The sequence below is a fragment of the Triticum aestivum genome, chromosome 3B (assembly GCF_018294505.1).
Source record: "Triticum aestivum cultivar Chinese Spring chromosome 3B, IWGSC CS RefSeq v2.1, whole genome shotgun sequence".
In the NCBI taxonomy this organism is placed as follows: domain Eukaryota; kingdom Viridiplantae; phylum Streptophyta; class Magnoliopsida; order Poales; family Poaceae; genus Triticum; species Triticum aestivum.
The window spans coordinates 810,396,660-810,418,868 of record NC_057801.1 but is presented as its reverse complement, the minus strand read 5'-3'; the positions used below and the strand labels follow the sequence as shown (position 1 = coordinate 810,418,868).

The 22,209-nt window shown below is 40.3% G+C and overlaps 1 non-coding gene across 1 annotated transcript; it reads right to left on the bottom strand.

Moving 5' to 3' along the window:
* Positions 1 to 1,710: 1,710 nt before the first annotated feature.
* On the bottom strand, positions 1,711 to 1,790 carry LOC123073002 (small nucleolar RNA SNORD36). The gene has a single exon (XR_006435529.1). It is a non-coding gene; the product is annotated as a small nucleolar RNA SNORD36 (small nucleolar RNA).
* Between the last annotated feature and the right edge of the window lie 20,419 nt (positions 1,791 to 22,209).

Below are 22,209 nucleotides of genomic sequence, written 5' to 3'. Positions count from 1 at the left end.
ATATACTCCTCCCTCCGTAAAGAAATATAGGATCCTATGTACTATGTGGAATGGTTGGTAGTAGAGATTTTACTCCTTTGGATAGACCTTTCACGATCCTCTTAGCAGTTATTTGCAAGGCCTACAATAAGCACTACAAGAAATATGTCAACTTGTGACCACCACTATTGATCACTGAATGGTCACTGTTTTCAATTTGTGACCTTTTTGTGACCAAAAACATAAGGTCAAAATCTGCCGTCGTTAACTGACTATAGCGACCTTTCTTCTGGAATGGTCATAGACGTTTATGACCAAAATATGTCTACTGTGGCGTTTTGGTCACTAGCAGCCTCCCCAAGCCACGTAGGCATCCGACGTGGCAATCTGGTGTGGCACAAGAATCAGCCCGGTCCAATTCAGCATTTTACATGGGCCTAGCCCAACAATTCGGCCTTTCTATATTTTTTTTCCTATGCTTTTATTAGCTACATGGGCCTGGCCCAAGAATTCGGCCTTTTCATTTTCTAGGCCATGGCCTTTTTTTATTTTATTTTTTCCAAAAGATGAGCCCACTAGTGAGATGGGACCCAGTTGTCAGGTTCTAACAAGTGGGTCCCAGTTGTCACTGTTATATTTTCAGATCTCAATTTTCCAGTAAATAAATAACAATATTTAAATCCGAACAGAGAGAAAACAAAATGCTTCAATCAGAGCATGACTAATCAGGAAAAATATGGTACACATCACGAATACAATCAGAAAGAGCCAAACTTGGCACATTATTACAATCGAACTTGTTCATCCTGGTAACACAGCAAGGATGGTTCATCCTGGTAACACATTATTACAGAAAAATATGGTTCACATCAAGTTTTGATAAAAAAAGGTTCACATCAGGTAACACAACTATCATAGTATAACTAGCTCCAATGCTTCTCCCAACTTGTTCATCCTGGACCTCACGAAAAAACATGAATGAAGGCCAGCATCTGCAAGTTATAAAGAAAAATGGTTGGAACAAGCAAAATGTGACATTTTTAACATTAGAAGAACAGGGTCAACAACATTTCGATCTTTGAAAATGAACCATGATTTCAATCTTTGAACAGCAAAAAATTGATACAGTAGATCATTTGCGGTTTAAAACAACCCTAAGGAGAGACATGTTGACACATTCATTTGGCAAGATCTGTAGAAATTGAACCTCATAAACATGCAATGTGGAATTTGTATCTCAAAGAAGTATACATAGTTATCAAGTTTAATTAGCACATAAACATGCAATGTGGAATTTGTATCTAAAAAGAAGTATACATACTTATCAGGTTCAATTAGCACAGAGAAGCCAAATGCTAATAGCTCATGATTAGTACACAAGACGGGATTCAACAAAGTAAACAAGAAGGTGGCTATAGTACAAAACTAAGCTCATCACACAGAATAAAATGGTATTAAAAGTAAGCTCAGCATGAGTTTTCTTGGCACCACCAGATCAAACATAGCAACGCCAGAATAATCATATGAATCATCATTTGCTCAGCCCATCTTCCAAGTGCAACTACTTCATCATTCTAGGTAAATTAAGATGTTAAATGACTAAAACTAGAAGTATGCTACAATCATATTTTACTGGTTAAAAATGTGACTAGAGGACTACACTTGTACACATCACTTGCAATGCCTACTGGAAGGAGCAAGTGTATAGAAGAAAACAAACATTAGACAGGCTGGCCATCAGTCTTTAAAACCTTGATTTTGTATTCCTCAAAGAGAATCTCAGGAATATGTTGTTGTAGCATCATCTGACCAGCCAATCCATCATTAACTAACATGCACACACAAAGCAGAGAACGATTTGAAATCAACTGCAAGAATTGCAGTAGCACATACAACTAGCATGTTAAGGTTTGTGGGTGATGGGGAAAATGCATGTGAAGTGCATAAATCACAGAGGGGTGTGTACAATACACACCATCTTTAACAGCAAGCAAAATAGACAGGAATAGAGCATGTCAACTACTGTAAAGCACAATCATTGGCATGGTGGTGAGAGCAGTTTCCAAACGCCAACCATTCTTCTTGCAGGTGCTGGACGCCCCCGCCTTATAGCGTGAGTGGAGGTAGCACGCAATCTGCACCAACAAAGCACCAAAAACAACGACAATCCCCTGTGTCACAGTCTCACAGACATCCAAACCATCTTGATCCTAAAACGAAAAAGGCATCAGCACCACCGAGGAGGAGGATGCACCGAGATGAAGGTGAAATTCTGGGGCGGCGTGCCGACGCCGATCTCCCTGAAGTACAATCCGTTTCATGTAGTTCTTGAGCGACACAATGTCACCCTCCTCCTCAGAGCAGAGGGTGCTGGCTACGCCGCCGCCGGGGAGGACGTGTTGTTGTGCCTCCTCACCACCGGCGAGGCGTGTGGTGCTGTGGCTGTTCAGGTTGACAGGAAGGTCACCCGTCCGACAAGGAAGGTCACCGTCCGACCATGTCGGTAGAGTTCTTGCTGCCGCCACCACTCCTCCATCGACAAAGGTGCTTTGTCCCGATGTCAATGCAACCGCAAGCAAGCAAGCAAACATGAATGAATGATCCTGCAAAGATTGTCATCTGTGCATGGTCAAACATAAAGATTGCATTAAGAAAAGTGTTTTCAATTTTTCGACAGAATAGACACTGCAAGAATAGCATACTTCTATGCCGAGTCTAACAGAACAAGGTCCTGCAAAGAACTAGGATTAAACAGACTACTGTAGTATCAATTAACTCGCACATGATTAAAAAAATCAACATGTTCTTCAGTGGGAAATTCTTCAGTGTGTAATTCTTCAGACTAGATGTTAGTGTGGCAGAGTATGGACGCGTTGGGTAATTCTTCAGTGGGCTAACAAAATCATCATGTTCCAGTCAGTTCCGAATCCACACCTCAGACCAAATAGAATCGAAGCAATCCGCATATGGAATAAAAAAACAACGCGAATCAAGCCGGGGAGCGACTGACCAGTGGGCGAAGAACTCAACGACGACAAACAAGAGGGAGTAATATACTTCTGATACTAAATCATCTTAATCTGATGCAGTGTACGTATAGCAAAGAATGACAGAGCAATGGAGAACCAAATTAAATAGATGCACTATGCTGCGTGATACAAGTGGTGAGGGCAGCATTTGGGCAACGTCAAAATTCTTTTCCACCGATACATAAAGATGAAAATTCCTCCCATATCACGTGCTCAAAATTTCGAGGTGAACAATGGAAATCTCTGTGGAACTGGACGGTCCTAAGTCCCCGCTTGCCATATCTCCCAATATAGCAAGATCCGGTAGTTCTAACAGAAACATTTCACACTTGAAAGATGCAAGGGTTCCGAAGATCAATAGACCGGAACAGACCCTCCTGGGAACCATGGCAAGAGCAAGATCTCGGGTTCCTGGGAAAGAAGGGATCGAGGGCTGCTTACCGTAGCACGCCCAGAGCTGAGGCTCGACGCCGGAGCACTCGCGGATGAGGACAGGGAGGGTGGGGTTGCGGGTCTTGATGTCACCGTAGTTCTTCTTCACGAACTCCCTGCGAATCAGATCACAGATCCAACACCACGACATGAGCGAGCGACGAATCAATTGTAGAGAGAGAAATGGGGGAAGAGAAGCGGGTGTGTTGGTCGTACCGTGAGGAAGGCGCCCAAGCTAGTGGGGTTGAGGTCCACGGCGTCCTCCACCTTCGCGGCAGCCCCGGCCCCCGCCTCATCGTCGACGCCCAGCGACTGAAGGGCGTCCGTGCACCCCACGAGGGAGGAGGCGACAGCACGAACGAGGAGGAGGACTCGCGCCACCGCGGAGGCCATGGGATCGGCAAGGAGCTGTATCTCACTGGTCTGGCGCGGCGGGGATCCGACGATCCATCTCGCCACATCTGTACATCTCGGGAGGAAGGGAGGTCGCCGGTGGGGCTGAGGATGGGTTTGCGGAGTGGAGACCAGCGGGGCTGGGGATGGTTTTGCGGGAGTGGAGATCAGCGGGGTTGGGGATGGGTTTGCGGGAGTGGAGATCGGCGGCGCTGCCGGGTTTGGTGTAGCGGGAGAGGAGAGGATGGATCTGGGGGACCGAGGGGTGGGGGAGTGGGTGAGTGGGGGTGGTGGCGGGTGGGGATCTAGGGGATCGTGGGAAGGGTGGGTGGGTGGGTTAGGGTTTTTGACTCTCGGGAGAAGCTCCACAGTTGGATGGACGTGTGATGGATGGCTCAGATTGCGTCCAATTTGGTGATCCGCGTGAAAGTTGTTCCTCGCGTCTCATTGGCCGGCTATCTCGCACTTGAATCTCAAAATTTTGGACCCAAAACTTAAAAAAATTATTAAACATAACAAAGGCATAGTTTGTCAAAATGATCTCGTTTTTTTCATAAGTGTGCATCTTAGAATGGCAAACGATGACATAGTTCGACGGCTTTTATTTTCTTTGCACAAAAAGATGATTTTCCATTTTTCGAGTGCATAAAAAGATTTTTTTTTGTGAAGAAGCTACCAAATATTTGTTCCAAAATAGCAAAACTCCATTTTTCAAAAATATTAGACCACATTTTATGTAAAATTAACCAAATAGTTACATGTCAAAGGCTTTTGATCCACCTCTTATAAAAAACAAATTCCATCCATTCAGTAGGAAGCGGGGAAAATTTGAACGAAAATTCGTTCAAATGATTTTGATATTGTGCACAAGGGTGCATATTGGAATGGCACACAATGTTGCCTAAGGAAGTTTTCATTTTCTTTGGACGAAAAAATCATTTTCCATTTTTCGAGTGCCCAAAATGAGTTTTTTTTGTGAAGAACCTACCAAATAATTGTTGCAAATTTGGACCAAATCAATTTTCTAAAATACTAGGACATATTTAATGCACAATTGACAAAATTGTTGGGTGTAAAAAGTTTTGATCCACCTCTGGTGAAAAAGACAAATTTCCGTCGTTTCAGTTGGAAGCGGGTCAAATTTGAACTGCGGCTGCCTCATAGTTTGCTATTTATTTTTTCCAAAAATCATTGCTAGGTAAAAAAGTATCTATTCAATCATAGAAACACCAAAAAAATTCCATGATTCAACCACTAGCTAGGAAAGGTAGTTCCCGCTGTTTTGACTGCATTTTGAAACGGGCATAAACAATTCAAAAAATTAGAAAACCTTTACATTGTGTCATTATGTGTGGCCAAGTTACCAGGGAAAATAACAAACTTGTAATACGAAAATTATTTTAAAAAAGTCTTCTTAGAAACGAGCTATCACGTGTGGAGATCAATGGCTTTCAAGCCAAATGATCAATCTTATGGCCACATTCATGGCATAGTTTTGTTCAAATGATCTCATATTGTGCACAAGGGTGCATATTGGAAGGACAAACAATGTTGCCTAAGGAAGTTTTCATTTTCTTTGAACGAAAAATTCATTTTCCATTTTCTGAGTGCCTGAAAGGAGGTTTTTTTGTGAAGGACCTCCCAAATAATTGTTGCAAAATTGGACCAAATCATTTTTCTAAAATACTATGCCATATTTAATGCACAATTGACAAAATGGTTGGGTGTAAAAAGTTTTGATCCACCTCTGGTGAAAAAGACAAATTTCCGCCGATTCAGTTGGAAGCGGGTCAAATTTGAACTTCAGCTCCCTCATAGTTTGCTCTTTATTTTTTCCAAAAATCATTTCTAGGTACATAGGTATCTATTTACTCAGAGAAACAGCAAAAAATTACAAGATTCAACCACTAGCTAGGAACGGTCATTCCCGCCGTTTTGACTGCATTTTGAAACGGGCATAAAAAAATAAAAATAAAAATGGAAAACCTTCGCATTGTGTCATTATATGTGACCAAGTTTTCAGGAAAAATAATAAACTTGTAATACGGAAATTATTTTTAAGAAGTGTTCTCAGAAATGAGCTATCATGCATGAAGATTCATGGCTTTCAAGCCAAATGATCAATCTTATGGCCACATTCATGGCATAGTTTGTTCAAATGATCTCATAGTGTGCACAAGGGTGCATCTTGGAATTCCAAACAATGTTGCCTAAGGGAGTTTTCACTTCCATTGCACAAAAGAGCCATGTTCCATTTTTCGAGTGCCCCAAATGAGGTTTTTTTGTGAAGGACCTAGCCAATAATTATTACAAAATTGGACCAAATCATTTGTCAAAAATACTAGGCCATATTGAATGCACAATTGACAAAATGGTTGGGTGTAAAAAGTTTTGATCCACCTCTGGTGAAAAAGACAAATTCCCGCCAATTCAGTTGGAAGCAGGTCAAAATTGAACTGCAGCTGCCTCATAGTTTGCCCTTTATTATTTCCAAAAATCATTTCTAGGTACATAAGTATCTATTTAATCAGAGAAACATCAAAAGTTTTCCAGGATTCAATCACTAGCAAGGAACGGTCAAGCCTGCCGTTTTGACCGCATTTTGAAACGGGCATAAAAAATTCAAAAAAAATCAAAAATTTGGAAAACCTTCGCATTGTATCATTATATGTGACCAAGATTCCACAAAAAAGAATAAACTTGTAATACATAAATTATTTTAAAAAAGTGTTCTCAGAAATGAGCTATCATCACTAGTAGAAAAAGGGCCTAATGTGAGACACATTAGTGCCGGTTCGATTTTGGCCCGGTACTAATGGTACCATTAGTGCCGGTTCGAACGGCTATGCATTAATGCTAGTTCGTTTTGAACCTTTAGTACCGGTTCGTGCCACGAACCGGTACTAAAGGGGTGGTGGCAGGCTGGCGTCAGGCCGGGGCCCCACGATCACCTTTAATACCGGTTTGTGGCACAAACCGGTACTAAAGGGCTAACCTTTAGTACCGGTTCGTGCCACAAACAGGTACTAAAGGGGTTTGACCTATGGTTCATGGCACAAACCGGTATAAAGGGCAATTTTCAATCCTACCCCCCCCCTGTATATCGCCATTTCAGTTTTGAAAAATACAAAAGAAAATGATAAAAATTCAAAAAATAAAATTCTTCGAGATGTAGTTATATTACTACATCTACTAGTTAGGAAAATTAGTAAATTCAGCATGTAAAACGGCTATAACTTAAATTTGGATATGTTTTGCAAAAAGTGTATGGAAAATGTAAAACGGCTATAACTTTTGCATACGATGTCGAAAAAAATGTATAATATATCAAAAAATTCAGCATGAAAATCCGCATCCAATTTTGACCGCCTACGGCCTGTTTGCAATTTTTTAGAATCCTCAAATTCTAAAAGGAGAAAAAGATGTGCTCAAATTTAAGTTTTTTTTAATTTTGGTTAAATCTGGTCAAACTACTTATTCAAAAAATATTAATGTTACTACATACTTATTCAAGAATATTTGTGTTAGTAAATAATTTTTTCAATTTTTTGAATTTTAGTCAAATCTGGTCAAACTATGGTCAAACTTATTTAAGAAATATTAGTGTTACTAAATAATTACTATTTTTTAGAATAATAGTTTCAAACTCAAACGGTGAAATGTGTGACCTAATGCTCAAGCTAAACTGCTGAGGGTTAATAGGATTTACAGCTTACATTTGTCAGGAAAACAACAAGTGTAGACTTGGAAAGTAGGGGGAATAGATCTCCGAAGTTAAGCGTGCTCAGGCTGGGGGAGTGAGAGGATGGGTGACCGGTCGGGAAGTTAGATGATTTGGAATTAATGATCCACACTTGCGTAGTTAAGAGGGGCGATGAGAAACTAAATCGAAAAAAATCAATTTTTTCTCAAAATTTTCAAAAAAAATCAAAAAAGAATACCTTTAGTACCGGTTGGTAACACCAACTGGTATTAAAGGTCCCCCATACCACGGCGCGAGCTCATGCCACATGGTGGGCCTTTAGTGGCGGTTCCTGCCGAACCGGTACTAAAGGGGGGGGGCTTTAGTCTCCACTCTTTAGTGCCGGTGGCAGAACCGGTATTAAAGGCCCTTATGAACCGGTATTAAAGCTCCGTTTTCTACTAGTGCATACGTGAAGATTCATGGCTTTCAAGCCAAATGATCAATCTTATGGCCACATTCATGGTATAGTTTGTTAAAATGATCTCATATTATGCACAAGGGTGCATCTTGGAATGGCAAATAATGTTGCCTAAGGAAGTTTTCATTTTCTTTGCACAGAAAATTCATTCCCCATTTTCCGAGTGCCTGAAATGAGATTTTTTTATGAAGGACCTACCATATATTTGTAGCAAAATTGGACCAAATCAATTTTATAAAATACTAGGTCATATTTAATGCACAATTGACAAAATGGTTGGGTGTCAAAAGTTTTGATCCACCTCTGGTGAAAAAGACAAATTCCCTCCGATTCAGGTGGAAGCGGGTCAAATTTGAACTGTAGCAGCCTTATAGTTTGCTATTTATTTTTTTCAAAAAATCATTTCTAGTTAAATAAGGACCTATCTAATCATAAATACATGTTTGGTGGCTATACGTCAAGGTTTGGACGGTGGCCGAGGGCCCCAACTCCAACTCTAGAGCGTGTAAACTTGCATGCCCGCCGCGTGGTCACCGCGTGACTGTGGCGTTGCCATGTGTTCTAGGTTGCCTAGGCATGTCTAGTGGGTTGGGCACTCCCCAGGTAGGTGCTAGGAAGAAACTCACAACATAAGATTCTCACGAGGAGACCGATCGATGCTCAAACATGAATAAGCAGCCAAGTGTTTGATTAGCGGTACGATAAATGCACATGGCTAATGGGTGTGAGTTTTGGCTGAGGATGATCAATTACTAAGAAGACCGTCTTCACAAATTTTCATCTCAAAAGGAGGAGCCTAGGTGGTACTTGCTTTGCAAAGTACCACACTGGACATAAATATGAATGTTGAAGCCGGGCTCAAAATAATGAATGGATTGAGATAGCATTTGGTGGAGGATGGTTATTTGCATAGAGGAAAGCACGGTAAAAAATGGATACCATTTGGACATACCAAAGTGGTACTTCCTTCACAAAGTGTTTTTCTGAACAGAATAGGAAAATGAATATTTTTGAATTATTGTTTAACAACGCAAGGAAGTTTTTTTTTACATATTTGACGAAGATATGACCCAAAGAATTGATGAGATTTTTTTGGGAATTTTGGAATTGACAGAAATATAGGTTGCTTCACAACCTAGGGCAAAAACCACCACATGGACATGACACATAGGCAAAACTGATGAGGTGGCGCCTAGTCATAGCAACCCACCATAATTTACAAGGTTATGGCCATCTATATTGGTCATGATCAGCTAGAAATAAGGCAACAGACCTGTGCTATCTGCTTTATGACCATTTCGTGTAAGGAAATTACGACCTTTCTGACAAAAATGGTCGTTATTGTTTAGGGTTTGGAGCCCCAGAACAACTTTTGACCAATTAGTCTGAAATGGTCATAGATCTATGACCAATTCTTCCAGGGTCACTGACAGAAGGTCACTAGTTGACATATTTCTTGTAGTGAAGTGCCTCGTTACCCTTCTTACATACACATGTGCAAGCCAGCAACTGCTAATGAAATATTAAAACATGCAAGGAGGCATTACCAGATGTACGTGCCAGTTCATCTTAGCTAGATACCAGGGGCAATCCATGCTCCAATCTTGCACCTTGCCGAGGACTGCTTCTTCTACGCCGCTCAAGTGCGAGGTTTGCATCTTACATCTTGGCAAACAATGCTCACCATGCTGCTCATGTACCTGTACCTTAGAGAGGTCTGCATTATCTTAATTTGAACAGTATCACAAAACCATTTGAAGATATGTGAAAGTATTTTTCTCACAAAGAAAGTGAGGGCCCTTAAGGACTGCAAATAGGGTGTGTCAGGTACATCCTTGCTGGCATGGATATAAAGCTAACTTGTTCTGTAGTTAAGTTCATAGACATGATCGTGTGAGCTAGTTCTAGCAATGATACAAAAATATTGCAGAATATGAACACACGCTTGTGGTTTGTGATGAACTATAACTGTAGCTACGTAGTAAATTGGAAGATAAATCTAGTCATGGCGGACCTGGTGTTCTGTAAAAACCTCCCATATGATATCACGAGGAAGATCAGTGAATCCTTCCTCGCAACGAACGATATCGACCACTATGTCGCCTTCCGACCTGTCTGTGGCAACTGGCGCCGAGCCACAGACTCCATCGCGGATGCCACAGATCCCAAATTCATGCCCAGCAAGTGGATCATGCTGGAGCACTCCATCCACGACAATGACCGGGTGACCTTCTTCAACCTTAGCACAGGCCGCCGCCTCCTCAAGAAAATCCCCACGGAGGTCCGCAGCCGGAGGTACTTTTTCGTCGGCGTCACGAAAGGCGGACTCTTCGTGCTAGGGCAGAGAGCGCAGCCATACCAAACTCGGGTGCTCAACCCTTTCATGGGCGCCATGGCACGCTTCATGGTGCATATACCCATGGAACAGGTGAGCTCTGTCGTCGTGACAACGTCTCCAATGATGGAGTTCATCTCAGACCTGCTAAACGATTGTGTGAGCTGGGCTGATCAGACAAGCGAGGAATGGCACCCTGCTTTTGGTTTTGGAGAAGGGGAGTTCGGGACTGGGGATTGGTGCTTTGGCGATGGTCACAAGAACTTGACATTCTTCGCGGGCAGCATGTACATCACAAATAAGCATGGATCCATCATATCAACAATCACTAACGTGTACAAGGAAGGTAACCAATGGAAACGCTCCGCGGGGACAATCTCCATGTTCACCACCATTGTCGGCCCAAATTTTGAGCTAGCCCATGGGAGCAATAACTTCTATCTCGTTGATCTGTGGGGGAGCTTCTTCGGGTGATGGATGGGCGCGTTTATAATGGCATGCCGGTGGTCTACAAGGTGGACACTGTGAACAAGGTGCTCGTGCCGGTCAGAAGCATCAGTGGCCGCGCGCTGTTTGTCAGCTTGCGCAGGTGCCTCTCCAACGACACCACGAAGTCCAACAAGTTCCACTCCATCGAATCTGGCACAATCTACTACGCGGATCGCTCCGTGGTTAGAGATTATGATCAAGGGAGTCTCGCTGGCAGTGGATGGGAAGAGGAGCCCAAGTATGTATTCGAATCTGCAACAAATCCTTTCTCTAAAATGGCTGAGCTGTTGGTGAATTACTGCACTACTACCGAGTACTCGGAACTGCAGATGCTGCCGCCTTACGGTGAGCAGGGCTACACTTACTATGAGTATGGCGACCCATCATACTAATCCACCGAGTGATCTGCGGGTATCATAAAAATGAGAAGAGAAGATCTAATGCACCAACTTGTTGTTTTTTATACTCAAAACTGCATGCATCTACCTTTTATGTTTGATGGTGTTGCTAAGTTATTTTCTGGCCTGTCCGTGGAATTACTTTCTCTAGCTTCGTGAGGAGTTCTATAAGTTTGTAATCGCCTTCTTTGTTTTCCTCAAACATTACTGGGTTGTTTTTGGTTATTTCATTTTCATCTACATAAAACATATTCACTGGTTCGTGCAAAAGTGAGAAGTGGACGCATGACTATCAGAGGCTATTGCTACCAGTTCCACCGGTGAGTCATATAGTTAATATAGTCCACCTTACCTAGAGATAATGTGCCTTTACCGTAGACCATGATTACTTACACTTCAATGGTAGCGAGTTAGATAGATCTGAGGAATGATCAATCATATGGGCGGGAGAAGATACTTAATTCAGCAAAGAAGTTAAAGTTTCTTTAATCAAACTAGCAGCGTGGCCCGCCCGATGTGCGGGCTAGAATTTTATAATTTTGATCGGGATAACACATTGTGTGAGGATGTCATCTTTAGTTTTCTCAAAATTCAAAGAAATTGAAAATAAAATATGTTTCTCTATAGGTTCACATTTTGGGTAGGAAATAATGCATATGTGTATAACCACAACTATTATTATTAAGCTACTTTCTAAGAATAATGATTATTATTTATAGCATTCATGTAAGTACCAAGATATACATATGTAGATCTACATGTCATATTGGATCGCTGGATAGAAATAAACTTTAGTCCACGAGCTAGCTGATAGTTTTCATGTGATGTTAGACATATATATGGATGTTAACAATCTAGTTCACAATAGCTTTATTGTCCAGTCCATTTATCTAATGGTAAAATGTTGTTAGAATTCTTCATGAAGTAAAATACGAATGAATTCACCCTTGGCAACACGGAAAAAATGTCAACTTCACTATGAGTTTGGGCACCCATGGATATCTAACCCTATAAGGGTAAGTGTAAGATTTTCTTAACCATGAGTATCTCCGTTAATATTGTGGCATATGAGTCATTGGATATACTCCTCCCTCCGTAAAGAAATATAGGAGCCTATGTACTATGTGGAATGGTTGGTAGTAGAGATTTTACTCCTTTGGATAGACCTTTCACGATCCTCTTAGCAGTTATTTGCAAGGCCAACAATAAGTGCCTCCTTACCCTTCTTACATACACATGTGCGGGCCAGCAACTGCTAATGAAATATTAAAACATGCAAGGAGGCATTACCAGATGTACGTGCCATTTCATCTTAGCTAGATACCAGGGGCAATCCATGCTCCAATCTTGCACCTTGCCGATGTCTGCTTCTTCTACGCCGCTCAAGTGCGAGGTTTGTATCTTGCAGCTTGGCAAACAATGCTCGCCATGCTGCTCATGTACCTGTACCTTAGAGAGGTCAGCATTGTTTTAGTTCGAACAGTATCACAAAACCATTTGAAGATGTGTGAAAGTATTTTTCTCACAAAGAAAGTGAGGGCCCTTAAGAACTGCAGATAGGGTGTGTCAGGTACATCCTTGCTGGCATGGATATAAAGCTAACTTGTTCTGTAGTTAAGTTCATAGACATGATCGTGTGAGCTAGTTCTAGCAATGACACAAAAATATTGCAGAATATGAACACACGCTTGTCGTTTGTGGTGAACTATAACTATAGCTACGTAGTAAACTGGAAGATAAATCTACTTATTTAAAATTTGATTCAATGTCTCAATTAATCAGGTTTCCAAATCAAGAAATATTTCCCTTTGTAATTGCAATTACTAATTTCTGATTGATTTGAACGTATGGTAAAATTAGTTAATAATCATATATATACATGGAAAACATTTTGGTAGTACAATAGTTACAGATGTTTTTCCTAAGCATGGCTGTAACCTGCAGCTGCTAGCTCTGTTATATACGGTGGGGCAAAAGGGTTGTACGACCATTAGAAAGTAAACAACCGGCATTGTATTGGTAATATTGGGCTGCCGATACACTGATGTACTGGCTGCAGATGGCGCCACCAAATCTTACAGAAGAGTTGCGTTCTTATGAGCATTATTGGTGTGATTATCGTTCTTGGAAGGTGCACAACACAATCACACAAGTCTTAGCTCAGAAACTTTAAATAGTTTAGAAACAAAAATGTAACTTACTTGCACTAAATATATATCAATATGTTCTGAGCATAAAACCATCTGCACCTCAAGTAAATGACAATTAGCTTCCATGGCACCTCCTTTCTCAATCTGAAAAGAATGAATAATCTAAGGAAATATGTGTGTTTCTTTAATATAACAGAACTGCTACGCTGCTTCGCATGGATCCCACATAGTACTGAACAATAGTAGATGCATACCTTGTAAAGATTATTCTGTATCTTGCTAGGTACAGCACCATAAGAAAAAGTAATTCTGTAGGTCTGGTCATCTATCTATCTATCTATCTATCTATCTATACCTATACTAATTACAGACTTAGTAAAAATTCCCACATTAATTAGAAAATTACTATACCTATACTAATTACAGACTTCGTAAAAATTCCCACATTAATTAGAAAATTAGAGCCGTTAATCTCTGGTGGGACCAAAATTATTACGGTGTAGATTAACCCATCTAATTTTTCATCTGTAATGTATCTATAAAAAAAGGTCTCACGTATCTCTCCCCCCATGAGTCAACCATCTTAATTTTTTTTTGACTCAAAACATCACGTATCTTTCTTCCAATCTCTCACGTATTTCTCTGGAAAAAGACTCTCACGTGTCCCTCTCTCACATATCTCTAAAATAAATACTATCTTCATGTATCCCTCTCAAACTCTCATGTCTCTCTAGAAAAAAAAGGCCCAACTTCCCTAATCTCTCACGTATCTCCCCAGCTCCATCATATTGTTAATTAGGCTGACCCTCTTTTAGTCAAAGAAAATTTATAACCAATAGATATTTTCAGTAAGTTAACGACGTATGCTATCAAAGATACGTCCCTTCTTTATCCCTAACCTAATCACTTTTACTTGCATGCCTGACTCGCAGGATATAGGCTCCCAGCCGCCGCCGACAAAAACATCACGCCAGCAATCGTCTTTGTTGCCGAGGAGGACACGGGCACTTGGAGGCCGTGGTGTAGCGGGAGGCAAGTGTTCCAGTGCCCCAACGACAGCGAGGACCAGTGCCAAGCTGCGGTTGACCTCTCACGGCAGATCGGGAAGGCCATGCGGACATGGGACAATGCGGGGAGTGAGTACGCGGCTGAGGCAGACAATCGCTGAGTTCGAGGTAAAGCTTACATCACCACCATGCAGAACCTCACCCGTGCTCTCCCCCTTTAGCAAGATGGTCCCAGACGTCCATGCATGGCACGGATAGGCAGACGTGCCCAAGCATCCATCATTGCTGTGTTAATATGTGGTATGTTTGTTTGTTTTCATCCTTAATTGCTTCGAATCAGATAATCAATTAATTTGCAAAGTAGGCATAGTGAATTAGGGATAGGAGAGATATGTACAGAAGGCTTCAGATTTTCTCAGCGGAATAGAGACGAACCCTAGATGCTACTACGTGTTTTGGCTGAAGCGCCAGGCAGGAGACAGCGCCCGCGCAGTCTGAGGTATTGCTGGTCGTGGCTGCTGTTCACATGGCGTCCATGTTCTGGATTATGATGATAGTAAGTATGCTCTGACGCTTCTCTGTATTTTCTCTTTTAAGTTCTCTACTCGGCTAGAAAACGCTTTAACCAAAGTCAGCAGATCAAGGTTTGCTGCATGTTGGATGTTGGAATGTAGCCGGCCACATCCTTGCGTCATCACTCCATGGAATTCGAAGTGTCGTGCAGACTCACCGGAAGGCGAGATTAAGTATTGTCCGGATGGTCCTCTGCACGCCAGGTCACATCCTTTGTATTTGGGATAATTAGATTTATGCCCCTATTTGTGTACCACTCGTCTGTTTTACCCATAATTCCCAAAACTCATCGGTTCTGTCCAAGTCACTTTGCTCCTCTTATGCTTTTGCCCTTTGACTGTCAGTTTGAAAACTTCATAACTAATTCATACTAAATCAGAAAAATGCAAATAAGATACCAAAATGTTCAGAAAAATCACCTATATGTCAGTGTCATTTGCATACATGAAAAAAGTGTTGGAAAGTGCACAACCGAGTTTTACCTCTTTTGATACCACCATGAATAGTAAACTCTAAACAAATAAAAAAGAATCAAAAAATACGGTGGCAAAGAACGACAAATGTTATAAGTATTTGCCAAGTTTGATTAGGGAATGACATTCGTGGAAGTCGTGGCGAAAAAATAATCTATTTTGGACTGCGGATTGTTTTTTTTTTGCCGCGGCTCGCACGTATGTTATTCCCTGATGAAACTTGGCAGACACTTAAAACATTTGTCATTCTTTGCCACCAATTTTTTTTGAATTTTTTTGAACTTTTTTAGATTTTACTATTCATGGTGGTAGCATAAGAGCGAAACCTCGGATGGGCACGTTCCAACACTTTTTTCATGAATGCAAATAACACTGACATATAGGTGATGTTTTTCTGAAAATTTTGGTATCTTATTTGAATTTTTCTGATTTAGTATGAATTAGTTATGAAGTTTTCAAAATTATGGTCAAATGGTCAAAGGGCAAAAGCATAAGGGGAGCAAAGTGATTTGGACAGAATGGGTGACTTTTGGGAATTAGGGGTAAAACAGATGAGTGGGACACAACTAGGGGCATAAATCTAATTATCCCTTTGTATTTAGATGAACCCATGTATCCTACATGTTCAAAATTTTAGAAGCAACCTGTAATTTTGTCATGTTGGTTCGTTTTCAACTAAGGTTACTTACAAGCTTAATAAGAAAAATATATTTCTTTTTGTTTGCAGCCTTTGCGTAATGGGAATTTTGTCATAAATCTATTGCTTTCTACAGGATAGACACATGGCATGTTCATAAAAAAGAAGTTTCCTCTACTGGGTGCATGTACTCCTGTCACATCTCAGGCATATGCTGTACACAACTCCATGTATGTATAATGTTTTGTTTGTTTATCCTTGCACATAGTTTTTAAGTGTAATCATCAGAAGATCTATTAATATGTACATGAAGTCATGCACCAAATGAAAAACCACCCGAAATAGTGGCCTTTATGTTTTGTATATACAAATTGTACTTTTTGAGATAAATGTCAGATTGGACTATATATATATAATGAGACCACTAGATCATGTATATGAAAGAGTGATGATGCGTATTAGTTCATTTTCTTGAAGCTAACCCAACACAACAATGATTACAAAGATGCCTAACGGGTGACTTATATATGCCTGCCTCATGTCAAGTTGAACTGGCTAAAGGATATAATGAACTAGGAACATATGCATGAATGAATGACCCACGGTTGGTAGGATGACACTTATGTAGGCATCTTGCCATTTAATAAAATTAAGAGTAAACCATAAATGCCAGGTATATATATCTACAGCGTGCAAATTAGTTTCTTTTACCACTTATGTTAAAAGTATCTATCATTGCATAAACAAATGTCAAACAATATTTCAGGGTAGGGAATCATGATTCCTCTCATAAGTTTGGTTAGAAATATTTCTCAGTGCAGGTGGATCACGATTCCTCTCAAGGTTTAGGTTAGTATAGTTGCTGCCTAATATTAGTAAGAATGCCCCAATTCCGTCAAATATTCAATATATTTTAAACTAAGCAAACATTCAATTTTTAGTCCATGATATATTGCCTGTATTCTTTTTTCATATGTTTATGTGCTTATTTAACATGCGATGGACATGAAAAGTTCTATACTGCAAAAGCAACGATCAAGCGAGTTAATATATGAGATAACTGGTACTAAATATAATGCGGCAATTATAACAAACAAGTAGTACAAAAGAAAGAAATCACTTCTACTGTCCAAAATGTCAAGATGAACCTGAGAAGACATATCCAAGATAAATTTGATAATATCCCATTAGTTAGGCAGAAATTTATCCTGCACTAACCACATGGCCGATTTTATTATTAGTTACAAACTTAAGCCAGAGATACGTAATCTTACTGCAATGACGACTTGCACCATGTTGGAGGCAGAAGCAAAAAGAAAATGGAGGGAGCACGGTTGGTAGGCTTCACAGTTTTGTAGGCGTCTTGCCATTGAATAAAATAAAGAATAAAACAAAAAGCCCAGGCATAGATATCTATGGCATACAAAAAAGTTTCTTTTACCAGTTATGTCAACAATATGTATCATGGAAGACACAAATGTCAAACAATATTTCATGGTAGTGAATCTTGATTGCTCTCATGAGTTTGGTTATAAATATTTCTTAGTGCTAATCGACCAAGATTACTTTCATGGATTCAGTGGGTATGGTTTCTGTCTAATATTAGTAAGAACGTCCAGTTGCATTTAATATCCAATATATTTTAAGTAAGAGCAAGTACTTTTTTTCCTTGATATATATTCTCCCATATTCTTTTTTCATATGTTTAAGTGCTAATTTAACCTGCGATGGATATCAAAAGTTCTATTTTGCAGAAGCAACGATTAAGCGAGTTGATATATGAGGTAAGTGGTACTACATATAATGCGGCAAATATAATAGAAAAATAGTACAAAAGAAGGGAATCACTTCTGCCATCCATAATGGGTAAAGGAACCTGAGAAGACATGTCCAAGGTAAATTTTCTAATATCTCATTGTTTAGGTAGAAAATTATGTTGCACTATAACCACATGTACCATTTTATGGCTTAGGTACTAACTCAAGCTAGAGATACGTGATCTTAGTGTAAAGATGACTTGCACCATGTTTGAGGCAGAAACACTCAAACAAAATGATTAATCAATCTGCATAATTCTCGATACATAGGGATGATTGTGATATACATAACGAGTAAGTTGTGTGCACAAAAACCACACATGAAGGTAACAAATTAACTAGGCGTTATACACAGAACAAGGCTGCACTTATTGACGAGCATTAGCAAAGCCCGTTAGAAGAAAGACAATATTTGAGGGCATTTATTTGATTATCTAGTTTACATTATTATAAAGTAATATGTAGTATAATTTACCTCCTAGCTAACATAGAAGATGCAGATACTTATCCAATTAGCATCCCATGTTCCTGCATATCAATCATATTTTTCAAATATATATGTCATCAACTTTTCTAAACTACGTTTCCACAAACTCAAAGTAAGTCAATATATAACACATTACAATCGCTACAACATTGTCCCTTTGAGTAGGAAAAGTGTGTTTGATAAAACAAGAAATAAACAACATCAATTAACTAGCCCGTGCGAATGCACGGGTTGACGACTAGTTGTTCTGAATTCTGAACTTTGTATTCAGCTTCTTATCACTTTCATATTATGATATGAAATAGACTCTGAAGTGTATTTCTGCTATATTTATCAAAAATAAGGACTAAGGGATGGTTACAGTTTTTAATTCTCACCTCTGTTAGACTTGCGATGGAACCCACCAACAGATTTATGTAGAGATCCCGACTATCAACATCCTTACCGAGTGCAGATTGATGGATGGTCGCAAGTATACGGGGAGGCAGAGAGGCAGATGGCCACCAAACAAATTCGCATCCTTTAACAAGAAATCTGCATCTTTGGTTGTAATTAAGCCGCTGGCGTGTGTAGCAGAGGAAGCATTAAGGCATGGAGTGAGCAATCATTAGGGCGTGGAAAAGGAGCGATTGGAACAACGTTGGGACGTCCGACTGGTACCTGAGTTAATATCCGTCTGCCACCGTGGCGGCGCTCATCCTCATTCCATCCATGGGTGCTTGTACCTCTCCTTCCTCTGCTCTTTTAATATCCTTATGAAGGCTGTCAAGCCCGACTTCCAAGTAGCGGCGGCACTCATCCATCACGACAATGTTATATATATATTACGCGTATATTGTTTGGAAGACCCACCAGATCGAGGGCCAGTATTTTCTAATTAACGTAGAATTTTCTAGCTTAATTTCCTACCCTCTAATTAACCCATCACTCACTTTTTATATATAAATAGATAGATTGCAATCCATCAATTACACTATCAAATTGATAAAAAACTACGAGGGCTGTGATCTGGAAATATAGAGTCGAGATGTATCAACCTTAGTTAATTTGGATGGCAGACTATGAGATATAGGTGAACATAGATACATAAATACAAGAATTAAATTTGATAAACAGAGGGCTCCCGTGCGTTCCCAGCGCTGGGCGCCATTGCTCCGGTCAAGCGACATGTGTCCCTGGGTTTCAACATAGTTTTCTCCTGGTTTTGTAGCGGTTTTTTCTCTGGACCGATCTGGTCGGTAGATATTTTCTTCCACTCCCGACCTATCCCGTATTCTCTAGAAAACTCCCGATTGTCGGTCGCCCACATCCTCTCCCTTCCTCCTCCAACCTTCACACGTCCTTCACTTTCCTCTCAATTTTCCCCCCTTCGTTGCAGATAGGGCAAAGGAGCCACTCCGCTACACTTGCATGCCGGAAGATCAGGCGCGGCTTCCCGGCGATTAGTCGTTATTCCCCTCCTCCTCCTCCTCCTCCAACAACACAACCTCCCATCTTCCTATTCCACATCCCATGCGCAGCCTCCCCCAGCCCTCACGCGTGGCCGCCATCACGAGAGGCCCGAGCACGCCTCATCTGCCTCCCGCACGCACATGGATGCGCAGAGGACCAGCCACACCGCACCGGCAGCCTCTCCATCTTTTTTCCTCTCTTCCCTCCTCCCCCTTTACCCTTACGTCCGAGCTCGCGCATGAGCTCCACTTCAGCACCACCGGAGCTCTGCGCTGTACGCCAGCGGCGGCTCGGGATGCTGGTGGCAAGGCTGAAGTAGGAGGCAACCGCGACATTAGTGATGACGACCATCGACCTGGACGCCCCTGCTCTGGGTGGTGTCGTTGCATGCTTCGCTATAGCAGCTGTTCCTGGTGGAGGACGGCATGATGTACCTGGTGAGGACGGGGGAAACTGATATATTCAGAAATTTTATCTGTTAGTTGCATCACAAATCAATGTAATAGCTAACTGATGCATTTCTAATACACATCATATATCCAGGTATTATAAATATGGTAGCAAAAAAAAATACAGGACATTATCTTTACACCTATGCAACTGTCTCACATGAGTTTCATATTCCCTGTGCAGCCACAAATTAAATAGCGATAAAAGAATCAGAGCAGTAGCTTGATAAGGAGCTGAAGAAAATCAGGTTCAGAATATTTATTATTTAGTTTGACAACCCACGTGGAACAACTTAGAAACGGCCGTACTTTATTTTGTTGATAAATCAAATAGCTGCTAATTAGTAACTTCAACCCAACCTTTTTGGGCTTTCTATTTGGCAGGTCAATATAATTGCAAGAAAAGATTTTTCAGCAGAAGCTGAAACCTAAAGCAGTGCAAGGTTTGATATATTTTTGGAATTGGCTCGAAGAACAAGAGGTGAGAAAGAAGTAATCACCGAATGTCAGCCGATCTGCAAATGTATCGACCTGTTGTAACATCATTGGCACTATAGGGGAGAAGAGAAGTAGTGTATATATTTTTCATAAAAATTAATTATGTTGGGCAGTATGCTAGTCTGTAATTGGTATTATTCAGTTTTTTTTTGTAATTCCCTATTGAACATGAAGAAAAAATTGATGTCATAATGCTAGGTTCCAGTTTCACACCGTGATGATATAGTTTATTTATTGTTATTAGAAAATACAATATGCGCAATACATAGGTCTGCTTCCTATGTGTCGTTGTATTCACAAAATGGACGATTGATTGCTAATATTTTAATGTTCCTTCAATTCAAATTTTGAATGTCCCACGCTGCAATGTTTAATTGTTTACCAGTGTAAATTTATATTTGAAGTCAACTCCCAATGATAGGATAGTTGGTGTTGTTTCTATTCCTTTCTTGTTTTTGTTTCATTTGATATACATGGCCAATAGCTCTCTATTGAAAGGTTGGTGGTCCATCTTCCTGGCATCAACAAAGTTATCTTGCATGAGGAATTCTGATTCGACAGGGTGATTCAATATTCAATGTACATAAAACAATGCTCACTGAATGGTTCGTAGCTAATCAAGAACACGAAGGTTCTTGTTATTTAACATATTAAATTTTCCTTCCGAATGGACATGGGACTATTCTGATCGTATGATGCCTTGTGTTTATGATGCTGATCATGTTTTAGGATGCCTTGCGTGGTTTCAACATTCCATTTGTACATCCATGTGTCTAGTGATAGTGGCACTATTTTTCTGTCAAGACATAGAAGTACTAAATGTTAAAACAGGACTGTTTGGTTTGTACCTGTCTGTAATTGCTGCTTTAGGGTGGTCTGTAGAGATGTTGTATGTTACATTCTTCTTCTAATATACTTCTTTATGGTCAGGGTTGCATTGCATGGCTTAAATGTTTAGATAGAGGTACTCTTTTATATGAGATCTACTTGGTGCTTGAACCTTGTAGTATGCTCTTAACTTGTACCCCTTCATCCCAAAATAAGTGTTGCTGACTTAATACAACTTAGTACTAAAATTATACTAAGTCGCAACATTTATTCTGGAACGGAGGGAGTATAATGCTTAGATGAATTGTAATCTCCTAAACATGCTATGCTTACACAGTAAACCCTTGACTAGTAAATATGTGAAGGTTCACTAATCGCAAAAGTTTTTGAGACAACATCTTATGATTATGAACTTCAGGAAACATCAAGTTGCATTTTAGCAAAGATTTTCATTTCTGCTATCTGTATTGTTAGAATATACTTGAAGAGCTATTCCAATTACAGTGTCGCGGTTCACAAATTCAAAATCTATTTGTCATTCTGAACACCAGGTAAGCTGAAACGATTTCTTGCATGGTCAGAAGCCTCTCTCTCTCTCTCTCTCTCTCTCTCTCTCTCTC